Source organism: Halictus rubicundus, unplaced genomic scaffold, assembly GCF_050948215.1.
Source record: "Halictus rubicundus isolate RS-2024b unplaced genomic scaffold, iyHalRubi1_principal scaffold0158, whole genome shotgun sequence".
NCBI classification, from domain to species: Eukaryota; Metazoa; Arthropoda; class Insecta; order Hymenoptera; family Halictidae; genus Halictus; species Halictus rubicundus.
Genome location: NW_027488699.1, coordinates 382,408 through 397,260, shown reverse-complemented (window position 1 = coordinate 397,260; position 14,853 = coordinate 382,408).

Here is a 14,853-nt window from a genome sequence, read left to right as displayed (position 1 = left end):
ATCCGATCCTATCCTTTATCCTATCCTATCCACTATCCTATCCTATTCTGTATCCTATACTCTACCCTATCCTATCCTCTATCGTATCCTATCCTCTATCCTATCCAATCCTCGATCCTATCCTCTATCCTATCCTCTATCGTATCCTATCCTCTAAACGATCCTATCCTCTATACTATCCTATCCTCTATCCTATCTTATCCTCTATCCGATCCTATCCTCTATCCTATCCTATCCTCTATCCTCTCCTATTCTGTATCCTATACTCTACCCTATCCTATCCTCTATCCGTTCCTATCCTCTATCCTATCCTATCCTATCCTATTCTCTATCCTATCCTATTCTGTATAATATACTCTACCCTATCCTATCCTCTATCCGATCCTATCCTCTATCCTATCCTATCCTATTCTCTATCCTATCCTCTACCTTATCCTATCCTCTATCCTATCCAATCACCTATCCTATCCTCTATCCTATCCTATTCTGTATCCTATACTCTACCCTATCCTATACTCTATCCTATCCTGTAATCTATCCTATCCTATCCTCTACCCTATCCTATCATCTATCCTATACTATTCTCTATCCTATCCTATCCTCTATCCTATACTATCCTCTATCGTATCCTATCCTCTATCGTATCCTATCCTCTATCCGATCCTATCCTCTATACTATCGTATCCTCTACCCTATCATATCCTCTATCCTATCCTATCCTCTATCCTATCCAATCCCCTAACCTATCCTCTATCCGATGCTATCCTCTACCCTATCCTATCCTCTATCCTATCCTATCCTCTATCCTATCCTATCCTCTACCCTATCCTATTCTGTATCCTATACTCTACCCTATCCTATCCAATCCCCTATCCTCTCCTTTATCCGATCCTATCCTCTACCCTATCCTATCCTCTATCCTATTCTATCCTCTATCCTATCCAATCCACTATCCTATCCTCTATTCTATCCTCTATCGTATCCTATCCTCTATCCGATCCTATCCTCTATACTATCCTATCCTCTATCCTATCCTATTCTCTATCCTATCCTCTACCCTATCCTATCCTCTATCCTATAACATCATTTACCCTATACTATTCTCTATCCTATCCTATCCTCTATCCTATACTATCCTCTATCGTATCCTATCCTCTATCCGATCCTATCCTCTATCCTATCCTATCCTCTATCCTATCCTCTATCCTATCCTATTCTGTATCCTATACTCTACCCTACCCTATCCTCTATCCTATCCTATCCTCTATCCTATCCTCTATCCGATCCTATCCTCTATCCTATCCTATCCTCTATCCTATCCTATTCTCTATCCTATCCTCTACCCTATCCTATCCTCCATCCTATACTATCATCTATCCTATCCAATTCTCTATCCTATCCTCTATCGTCTGCTCTATCCTATCCAATCCACTATCCTATCCTATCCTCAATAATATCCTATCCTATATCCTACCCCAACCACCTATCCTATCCTCCATCCTATCCTATCCTCTATCCTATCCAATCCCCTAACCTATCCTCTATGCGATCCTATCCTCTACCCTATCCTATCCTCTATCCTATCCTATCCTCTATCCTATCCTATCCTCTACCCTATCCTATCCTCTATCCTATCCTATCCTCTATCCTATCCAATCCCCTATCCTATCCTTTATCCGATCCTATCCTCTATCCTATCCTATCCTCTATCCTATCCTATTCTCTATCCTATCCTCTACCCTATCCTATCCTCTACCCTATCCTATTCTGTATCCTATACTCTACCCTATCCTATCCAATCCCCTATCCTCTCCTTTATCCGATCCTATCCTCTACCCTATCCTATCCTCTATCCTATTCTATCCTCTATCCTATCCAATCCACTATCCTATCCTCTATTCTATCCTCTATCGTATCCTATCCTCTATCCGATCCTATCCTCTATACTATCCTATCCTCTATCCTATCCTATTCTCTATCCTATCCTCTACCCTCTCCTATCCTCTATCCTATAATATCATTTACCCTATACTATTCTCTATCCTATCCTATCCTCTATCCTATACTATCCTCTATCGTATCCTATCCTCTATCCGATCCTATCCTCTATACGATCCTATCCTCTATGCTATCTTATCCTCTATCCGATCCTATCCTTTATCCTATCCTATCCACTATCCTATCCTATTCTGTATCCTATACTCTACCCTATCCTATTCTCTATCCTATCCTCTACCCTATCCTATCCTCTATCCTATAATATCATTTACCCTATACTATTCTCTATCCTATCCTATCCTCTATCCTATACTATCCTCTATCGTATCCTATCCTCTATCCGATCCTATCCTCTATCCTATCCTATCCTCTATCCTATCCTCTATCCTATCCTATTCTGTATCCTATACTCTACCCTACCCTATCCTCTATCCTATCCTATCCTCTATCCTATCCTCTATCCGATCCTATCATCTATCCTATCCTATCCTCTATCCTATCCTATTCTCTATCCTATCCTCTACCCTATCCTATCCTCCATCCTATACTATCATCTATCCTATCCAATTCTCTATCCTATCCTCTATCGTATGCTCTATCCTATCCAATCCACTATCCTATCCTATCCTCAATAATATCCTATCCTATATCCTACCCCAACCACCTATCCTATCCTCCATCCTATCCTATCCTCTATCCTATCCAATCCCCTAACCTATCCTCTATGCGATCCTATCCTCTACCCTATCCTATCCTCTATCCTATCCTATCCTCTATCCTATCCTATCCTCTACCCTATCCTATCCTCTATCCTATCCTATCCTCTATCCTATCCAATCCCCTATCCTATCCTTTATCCGATCCTATCCTCTATCCTATCCTATCCTCTATCCTATCCTATTCTCTATCCTATCCTCTACCCTATCCTATCCTCTACCCTATCCTATTCTGTATCCTATACTCTACCCTATCCTATCCAATCCCCTATCCTCTCCTTTATCCGATCCTATCCTCTACCCTATCCTATCCTCTATCCTATTCTATCCTCTATCCTATCCAATCCACTATCCTATCCTCTATTCTATCCTCTATCGTATCCTATCCTCTATCCGATCCTATCCTCTATACTATCCTATGCTCTATCCTATCCTATTCTCTATCCTATCCTCTACCCTCTCCTATCCTCTATCCTATAATATCATTTACCCTATACTATTCTCTATCCTATCCTATCCTCTATCCTATACTATCCTCTATCGTATCCTATCCTCTATCCGATCCTATCCTCTATACGATCCTATCCTCTATGCTATCTTATCCTCTATCCGATCCTATCCTTTATCCTATCCTATCCACTATCCTATCCTATTCTGTATCCTATACTCTACCCTATCCTATCCTCTATCGTATCCTATCCTCTATCCTATCCAATCCTCGATCCTATCCTCTATCCTATCCTCTATCGTATCCTATCCTCTAAACGATCCTATCCTCTATACTATCCTATCCTCTATGCTATCTTATCCTCTATCCGATCCTATCCTCTATCCTATCCTATCCTCTATCCTCTCCTATTCTGTATCCTATACTCTACCCTATCCTATCCTCTATCAGTTCCTATCCTCTATCCTATCCTATCCTATCCTATTCTCTATCCTATCCTATTCTGTATAATATACTCTACCCTATCCTATCCTCTATCCGATCCTATCCTCTATCCTATCCTATCCTATTCTCTATCCTATCCTCTACCTTATCCTATCCTCTATCCTATCCAATCACCTATCCTATCCTCTATCCTATCCTATTCTGTATCCTATACTCTACCCTATCCTATACTCTATCCTATCCTGTAATCTATCCTATCCTATCCTCTACCCTATCCTATCCTCTATCCTATTCTATCCTCTATCCTATCCAATCCACTATCCTATCCTCTATTCTATCCTCTATCGTATCCTATCCTCTATCCGATCCTATCCTCTATACTATCCTATCCTCTATCCTATCCTATCCTCTATCCTATCCAATCCCCTATCCTATCCTTTATCCGATCCTATCCTCTATCCTATCCTATCCTCTATCCTATCCTATTCTCTATCCTATCCTCTACCCTATCCTATCCTCTACCCTATCCTATTCTGTATCCTATACTCTACCCTATCCTATCCAATCCCCTATCCTCTCCTTTATCCGATCCTATCCTCTACCCTATCCTATCCTCTATCCTATTCTATCCTCTATCCTATCCAATCCACTATCCTATCCTCTATTCTATCCTCTATCGTATCCTATCCTCTATCCGATCCTATCCTCTATACTATCCTATGCTCTATCCTATCCTATTCTCTATCCTATCCTCTACCCTCTCCTATCCTCTATCCTATAATATCATTTACCCTATACTATTCTCTATCCTATCCTATCCTCTATCCTATACTATCCTCTATCGTATCCTATCCTCTATCCGATCCTATCCTCTATACGATCCTATCCTCTATGCTATCTTATCCTCTATCCGATCCTATCCTTTATCCTATCCTATCCACTATCCTATCCTATTCTGTATCCTATACTCTACCCTATCCTATCCTCTATCGTATCCTATCCTCTATCCTATCCAATCCTCGATCCTATCCTCTATCCTATCCTCTATCGTATCCTATCCTCTAAACGATCCTATCCTCTATACTATCCTATCCTCTATGCTATCTTATCCTCTATCCGATCCTATCCTCTATCCTATCCTATCCTCTATCCTCTCCTATTCTGTATCCTATACTCTACCCTATCCTATCCTCTATCAGTTCCTATCCTCTATCCTATCCTATCCTATCCTATTCTCTATCCTATCCTATTCTGTATAATATACTCTACCCTATCCTATCCTCTATCCGATCCTATCCTCTATCCTATCCTATCCTATTCTCTATCCTATCCTCTACCTTATCCTATCCTCTATCCTATCCAATCACCTATCCTATCCTCTATCCTATCCTATTCTGTATCCTATACTCTACCCTATCCTATACTCTATCCTATCCTGTAATCTATCCTATCCTATCCTCTACCCTATCCTATCCTCTATCCTATTCTATCCTCTATCCTATCCAATCCACTATCCTATCCTCTATTCTATCCTCTATCGTATCCTATCCTCTATCCGATCCTATCCTCTATACTATCCTATCCTCTATCCTATCCTATTCTCTATCCTATCCTCTACCCTATCCTATCCTCTATCCTATAATATCATTTACCCTATACTATTCTCTATCCTATCCTATCCTCTATCCTATACTATCCTCTATCGTATCCTATCCTCTATCCGATCCTATCCTCTATCCTATCCTATCCTCTATCCTATCCTCTATCCTATCCTATTCTGTATCCTATACTCTACCCTACCCTATCCTCTATCCTATCCTATCCTCTATCCTATCCTCTATCCGATCCTATCATCTATCCTATCCTATCCTCTATCCTATCCTATTCTCTATCCTATCCTGTACCCTATCCTATCCTCCATCCTATACTATCATCTATCCTATCCAATTCTCTATCCTATCCTCTATCGTCTGCTCTATCCTATCCAATCCACTATCCTATCCTATCCTCAATAATATCCTATCCTATATCCTACCCCAACCACCTATCCTATCCTCCATCCTATCCTATCCTCTATCCTATCCAATCCCCTAACCTATCCTCTATGCGATCCTATCCTCTACCCTATCCTATCCTCTATCCTATCCTATCCTCTATCCTATCCTATCCTCTACCCTATCCTATCCTCTATCCTATCCTATCCTCTATCCTATCCAATCCCCTATCCTATCCTTTATCCGATCCTATCCTCTATCCTATCCTATCCTCTATCCTATCCTATTCTCTATCCTATCCTCTACCCTATCCTATCCTCCATCCTATACTATCATCTATCCTATCATATTCTCTATCCTATCCTCTATCGTCTGCTCTATCCTTTCCTATCCACTATCCTATCCTATCCTCAAAACTATCCTATCCTCTATCCTATCCAATCACCTATCCTATCCTCTATACGATCCTATCCTCTATGCTATCTTATCCTCTATCCGATCATATACTTTATCCTATCCTATCCTCTATCCTATCCTATTCTGTATCCTATACTCTACCCTATCCTATCCTCTATCGTATCCTATCCTCTATCCGATCCTATCCTCTATCCTATCCTATCCTCTATCCTATCCTATTCTCTATCCTATCCTCTACCCTATCCTATCCTCTATCCTATCCTATCCTCTATGGTATCCTATCCTCTATCCTATCCTATTCTGTATCCTATACTCTACCCTATCCTATCCTCTATCCGATCCTATCCTCTATCCTATCCTATCCTATTCTCTATCCTATCCTCTACCCTATCCTATCCTCTATCCGATCCTATCCTCTATCCTATCCTATTCTGTATCCTATACTCTACCCTATCCTATCCTCTATCCTATCCTATAATCTATCCTATCCTATCCTCTACCCCATCCTATCCTCTATCCTATCCTATCCTCTATCCTATCCTCTATCCTGTCCTATCCTCTATCGTATACTATTCTCTATCCTATCCTCTACTATATCCTATCCTCTATCCTATCCTCCCTTCTATACTACCCAATCCCCTATCCTATCCTCTATACGATCCTATCCTCTATGCTATCTTATCCTCTATCCGATCCTATCCTTCATCCTATCCTATCCTCTATCCTATCCTATTCTGTATCCTATACTCTACCCTATCCTATCCTCTATCGTATCCTATCCTCTATCCTATCCAATCCTCGATCCTATCATCTATCCTATCCTCTATCGTATCCTATCCTCTAAACGATCCTCTCCTCTATACTATCCTATCCTCTATGCTATCATATCCTTTATCCTATTCTATCCTCTATCCTATCATATCCTCTATCCTATCCTATTCTCTATCCTATCCTCTACCCTATCCTATCCTCTATCCTATCCAATCACCTATCCTATCCTCTATCCGATCCTATCCTCTATCCTATCCTATTCTGTATCCTATACTCTACCCTATCCTATCCTCTATCCTATCCTATAATCTATCCTATCCTATCCTCTATCCTATCCTATCCTCTATCCTATCCTATCCTCTATCCTATCCAATCCCCTATCCTATCCTCTATCCTGTCCTATCCTCTATCGTATACTATTCTCTATCCTATCCTCTACTATATCCTATCCTCTATCCTATCCTCTCCTCTATACTACCCAATCCCCTATCCTATCCTCTATACGATCCTATCCTCTATGCTATCTTATCCTCTATCCGATCCTATCCTTTATCCTATCCTATCCTCTATCCTATCCTATTCTGTATCCTATACTCTACCCTATCCTATCCTCTATCGTATCCTATCCTCTATCCTATCCAATCCTCGATCCTATCCTCTATCCTATCCTCTATCGTATCCTATCCTCTAAACGATCCTATCCTCTATACTATCCTATCCTCTATGCTATCTTATCCTCTATCCGATCCTATCCTCTATCCTATCCTATCCTCTATCCTCTCCTATTCTGTATCCTATACTCTACCCTATCCTATCCTCTATCCGATCCTATCCTCTATCCTATCCTATCCTATCCTATTCTCTATCCTATCCTCTATACTATCCTATCCTCTATCCTATCCAATCCCCTATCCTATCCTGTATCCTATCCTATCCTCTATTCTATCCTATCCTCTATCCTATCCAATCCCCTATCCTATCCTCTATCCTATCCTATCCTCTATCTTTTAATATCATCTATCCTATACTATTCTCTATCCTATCCTATCTCCTATCCTATCCTATCCTCTATCCTATCCAATCCCCTATCCTATCCTCTATCCGATCCTATCCTCTATCCTATCCTATCCTCTATCCTATCCTCTACCGTATCCTATCCTCTATCCTATCCAATCACCTATCCTATCCTCTATACGATCCTATCCTCTATCCTATCCTATCCTCTTTCTTTTAATGTCATCTATCCTATACTATTCTCTATCCTATCCTATCCTCTATGCTATACTATCCTCTATCGTAACCTATCCTCTATCCGATCCTATCCTCTATCCTATCCTATCCTCCATCCTATACTATCATCTATCCTATCATATTCTCTATCCTATCCTCTATCGTCTGCTCTATCCTATCCTATCCACTATCCTATCCTATCCTCAAAACTATCCTATCCTCTATCCTATCCAATCACCTATCCTATCCTCTATACGATCCTATCCTCTATGCTATCTTATCCTCTATCCGATCATATACTTTATCCTATCCTATCCTCTATCCTATCCAATCCCCTATCCTATCCTCTATCCTGTCCTATCCTCTATCGTATACTATTCTCTATCCTATCCTCTACTATATCCTATCCTCTATCCTATCCTCCCTTCTATACTACCCAATCCCCTATCCTGTCCTCTATACGATCCTATCCTCTATGCTATCTTATCCTCTATCCGATCCTATCATCTATCCTATCCTATCCTCTATCCTATCCTATTCTCTATCCTATCCTCTAGCCTATCCTATCCTCTATCCTATCCTATCCTCTATCCTATCCTATCCTCTATACTACCCAATCCCCTATCCTATCCTCTATACGATCCTATCCTCTATGCTATCTTATCCTCTATCCGATCCTATCCTTCATCCTATCCTATCCTCTATCCTATCCTATTCTGTATCCTATACTCTACGCTATCCTATACTCTATCGTATCCTATCCTCTATCCTATCCAATCCTCGATCCTATCATCTATCCTATCCTCTATCGTATCCTATCCTCTAAACGATCCTCTCCTCTATACTATCCTATCCTGTATGCTATCATATCCTTTATCCTATCCTATCCTCTATCCTATCATATCCTCTATCCTATCCTATTCTCTATCCTATCCTCTACCCTATCCTATCCTCTATCCTATCCAATCACCTATCCTATCCTCTATCCGATCCTATCCTCTATCCTATCCTATTCTGTATCCTATACTCTACCCTATCCTATCCTCTATCCTATCCTATAATCTATCCTATCCTATCCTCTACCCTATCCTATCCTCTATCCTATCCTATCCTCTATCCTATCCAATCCCCTATCCTATCCTCTATCCTGTCCTATCCTCTATCGTATACTATTCTCTATCCTATCCTCTACTATATCCTATCCTCTATCCTATCCTCTCCTCTATACTACCCAATCCCCTATCCTATCCTCTATACGATCCTATCCTCTATGCTATCTTATCCTCTATCCGATCCTGTCCTTTATCCTATCCTATCCTCTATCCTATCCTATTCTGTATCCTATACTCTACCCTATCCTATCCTCTATCGTATCCTATCCTCTATCCTATCCAATCCTCGATCCTATCCTCTATCCTATCCTCTATCGTATCCTATTCTCTAAACGATCCTATCCTCTATACTATCCTATCCTCTATGCTATGTTATCCTCTATCCGATCCTATCCTCTATCCTATCCTATCCTCTATCCTCTCCTATTCTGTATCCTATCCTCTACCCTATCCTATCCTCTATCCTATCCTATTCTCTATCCTATCCTCTACCCTATCCTATCCTCTATCCTATCCTATCCTCTATCCTATCCTATCCTCTATCCTATCCAATCCCCTATCCTATCCTCTATCCTGTCCTATCCTCTATCGTATACTATTCTCTATCCTATCCTCTACTATATCCTATCCTCTATCCTATCCTCTCCTCTATACTACCCAATCCCCTATCCTATCCTCTATACGATCCTATCCTCTATGCTATCTTATCCTCTATCCGATCCTATCCTTTATCCTATCCTATCCTCTATCCTATCCTATTCTGTATCCTATACTCTACCCTATCCTATCCTCTATCGTATCCTATCCTCTATCCTATCCAATCCTCGATCCTATCCTCTATCCTATCCTCTATCGTATCCTATTCTCTAAACGATCCTATCCTCTATACTATCCTATCCTCTATGCTATCTTATCCTCTATCCGATCCTATCCTCTATCCTATCCTATCCTCTATCCTCTCCTATTCGGTATCCTATACTCTACCCTATCCTATCCTCTATCCGATCCTATCCTCTATCCTATCCTATCCTATCCTATTCTCTATCCTATCCTCTATCCTATCCTCTCCTCTATACTACCCAATCCGCTATCCTATCCTCTATCCGATCCTATCCTCTATCCTATCCTATCCTCTATCCTATAATATCATCTATCCTATACTATTCTCTATCCTATCCTATCCTCTATCCTATACTATCCTCTATCGTATCCTATCCACTATCCTATCCGATCCTATCATGAATGCTCTCCTATCCTCTATCCTATCCTATCCTGTATCCTATCCTATCCTCTATCCTATAATATCCTCTATCCAATCCTATCCTCTATCCTATACTATCCTCTATCGTATCCTATCCTCTATCCTATTCTACCCTCTATTCTATCCAATTCCCTATCCTATCATCTATCCGAACCTATCCTCTATCCTATCCTATCCTCTATCCTATACTATTATCTATCCTATCCTCTACCCTATACTATCCTCTTTCCTATCCTCTCCTCTATACTACCCAATCCCCTATCCTATCCTCTATCCTATCCTATCCTCTACCCTATCCTATCCTCATGTCGTATCGTATCATGTCCTCTATCCTATCCAATCCCCTAGCCTATCCTCTATTCTGTCCGATCCTCTATCCTATCCTATCCTCTATCCTATCCTATCCTCTATACTATCCAATCCCCTATCCTATCCTCTATCCTATCCTATCCTCTATACTATCCAATCCCCTATCCTATCCTCTATCCTATCCTATCCTCTATCCTATCCTCTACCCTATCCAATCCTCTATCCTATCCAATCACCTATCCAATCCTCTATACGATCCAATCCTCTATCCTATCCTATCCTCTATCTTTTAATATCATCTATCCTATACTATTCTCTATCCTATCCTATCCCCTATCCTATCCTATTCTCTATCCTATCCTATCCTCTATCCTATCCTCTACCGTATCCTATCCTCTATCCTATCCAATCACCTATCCTATCCTCTATACGATCCTATCCTCTATCCTATTCTATCCTCTTTCTTTTAATGTCATCTATCCTACACTATTCTCTATCCTATCCTATCCTCTATGCTATACTATCGTCTATCGTATCCTATCCTCTATCCGATCCTATCCTCTATCCTATCCTATCCTCCATCCTATACTATCATCTATCCTATCCTATCCTCTATCCTATCCTATCCTATCCTCTACCCTATCCTATCCTCTATCCTATCCTATCCTCTATCGTATCCTATCCTCTATCCTATCCAATCCCCTATCCTATCCTCTATCCGATCCTATCCTCTATCCTATCCTATCCTCTATAATATCGTATCCTCTATCCTATCCAATCCTCTATCGTATCCTATCCTCTATAATATCCTCTACCGTATCCTATCCTCTATCCTATCCAATCACCTATCCTATCCTCTATACGATCCTATCCTCTATCCTATCCTATCCTCTTTCTTTTAATGTCATCTATCCTATACTATTCTCTATCCTATCCTATCCTCTATGCTATACTATCCTCTATCCTATCCTATCCCATCCTCTATCCTACCCTATCCTCTATCCTATCCTATCCTCTATCCTATCCAATCAACTATCCTATCCAATCAACTATCCTATCCTCTATACGATCCTATCCTCTACCCTATCCTATCCTCTATCCTATCCTATCCTATCCTATCCTCTATCGTATCCTATCCTCTATCCTATCCAATCCCCTATCCTATCCTCTATCCTATACTATCCTCTATCGTATCCTATTCTCTATCCGATCCTATCCTCTATCCTATCCTATCCTCTATCCTATCCTATTCTGTATCCTATAATATTCTCTATCCTATCCTATCCTCTATCCTATACTATCCTCTATCGTATCCTATCCTCTATCCGATCCTGTCCTCTATCCTATCATATCCTCTATCCTATCCTATTCTCTATCCTATCCTCTACCCTATCCTATCCTCTATCCTATCCTCTCCTCTATACTACCCAATCCCCTATCCTATCCTCTATCCGATCCTATCCTCTATCCTATCCTATCCTCTATCCTATAATATCATCTATCCTATACTATTCTCTATCCTATCCTATCCTCTATCCTATAATATCCTCCATCGTATCCTATCCTCTATCCTATCCTATCCTCTATCCTATCGTATCCTATCCTCTATCCTAATCCTATCCTCTATCCTATCCTATCCTCTATCCTATCCGATCCTCTATCCTATCCTATCCTCTATCCTATCCTATCCTCTATACTATCCAATCCCCTATCCTATCCTCTATACGATCCTATCCTCTATCCTATCCTATCCTCTATCTTTTAATATCATCTATACTATACTATTCTCTATCCTATCCTATCCTCTATGCTATACTATCCTCTATCGTATCCTATCCACTATCCTATCCTATCCTCAATCCTATCCTATCCTGTATCCTATCCAATCACCTATCCTATCCTCTATACGATCCTATCCTCTATCCTATCCTATTCTCTATCCGATCCTATCCTCTATCCTATCCTATGCTCTATCCTATCCTATTCTGTATCGTATACTCTATCCTATCCTATCCTCTATCCTATCCTATTCTCTATAATATCCTCTACCGTATCCTATCCTCTATCCTATCCAATCACCTATCCTATCCTCTATACGATCCTATCCTCTATCCTATCCTATCCTCTTTCTTTTAATGTCATCTATCCTATACTATTCTCTATCCTATCCTATCCTCTATGCTATACTATCCTCTATCCTATCCTATCCTATCCTCTATCCTACCCTATCCTCTAGCCTATCCTATCCTCTATCCTATCCAATCAACTATCCTATCCTCTATACGATCCTATCCTCTACCCTATCCTATCCTATCCTATCCTCTACCCTATTCTATCCTCTATCCTATCCTATCCTATCCTCTACCCTATCCTATCCTCTATCCTATCCTCTATCGTATCCTATCCTCTATCCTATCCAATCCCCTATCCTATCCTCTATCCTATACTATCCTCTATCGTATCCTATTCTCTATCCGATCCTATCCTCTATCCTATCCTATCCTCTATCCTATCCTATTCTGTATCCTATAATATTCTCTATCCTATCCTATCCTCTATCCTATACTATCCTCTATCGTATCCTATCCTCTATCCGATCCTATCCTCTATCCTATCATATCCTCTATCCTATCCTATTCTCTATCCTATCCTCTACCCTATCCTATCCTCTATCCCATCCTCTCCTCTATACTACCCAATCCCCTATCCTATCCTCTATCCGATCCTATCCTCTATCCTATCCTATCCTCTATCCTATAATATCATCTATCCTATACTATTCTCTATCCTATCCTATCCTCTATCCTATAATATCCTCCATCGTATCCTATCCTCTATCCTATCCTATCCTCTATCCTATCGTATCCTATCCTCTATCCTAATCCTATCCTCTATCGTATCGTATCCTGTATCCCATTCTCTATCCTATCCTCTACTCTATCCTATCCTCTATCCTATCCTATTCTCTATCCAATCCAATCCCCTATCCTATCCTCTATCCGATCCTATCCTCTATCCTATCCTATCCTCTATCCTATAATATCATCTATCCTATAATATCATCTATCCTATACTATTCTCTATCCTATCCTATCCTCTATCCTATACTATCCTCTATCGTCTCCTATCCTATCTCCTATCCAATCACCTATCCAATCCTCTATCCTATCCTATCCTCTATAATAACGTATACTCTATCCCATCCTCTATCCTATACTATCATCTATCCCATCCTATTCTCTATCCTATCCTCTATCGTCTGCTCTATCGTATCATATCCACTATCCTATCCTATCCTCAATCCTACCCTATCCTCTATCCTATCCTATCATCTATCCTGTCCTATCCTCTATCCTATCCTATCCTCTATCCTATCCTATCCTCTATCCTATCCTATGCTCTATCCTATCCTATCCTCTATCCTATCCTATCCTCTATCCTATCCTATCGTCTATCCTACCCTATCCTCCATCCTAACCTATCCTCTATCGTCTCCTATCCTCTATCCTATAATATCATCTATCCTATCCTATCCTCTATCCTATCCTATCCTCTATCCTATCCAATCCTCTATCCTATCCTCTATCCTATCCTATCCCATCCAATATCCTATCCTATCCTCTATCCTATCCTATACTCTATCCTATCCTACCGTCTATAATATCGTATCCTCTATCCTATCCTATCCTCTATCCTATCCAATGCCCTATCCTATTCTCTATCCGATGCTATCGTCTATCCTATCCTATCCTCTATTATATCGTACCTTCTATCCTATCCTATCCTCTATCCTATCCTATCCTCTATCCTATCCTATCCTCTATCCTATCCTATCGTCTATCCTCTCCTATCCTCTATCCTATCCTATCCTCTACCCTATCCTATCCTCTATCCTATCCTATCCTCTATCGTCTCCTGTCCTCTATCCTATCCAATCCCCTATCCTATCCTCTATCCTATCCTATCCGATCCTCTATGCTATCCTATCCTCTATAATATCGTATCCTGTATCATATTCTATCCTCTATCCTATAATATCATCTATCGTATCATATTCTCTATCCTATCCTATCCTCTATCCAATCCTATCCTCTATCCTATCCTATCCTCTATCCTATCCTATCGTCTATCCTACCCTATCCTCCATCCTAAC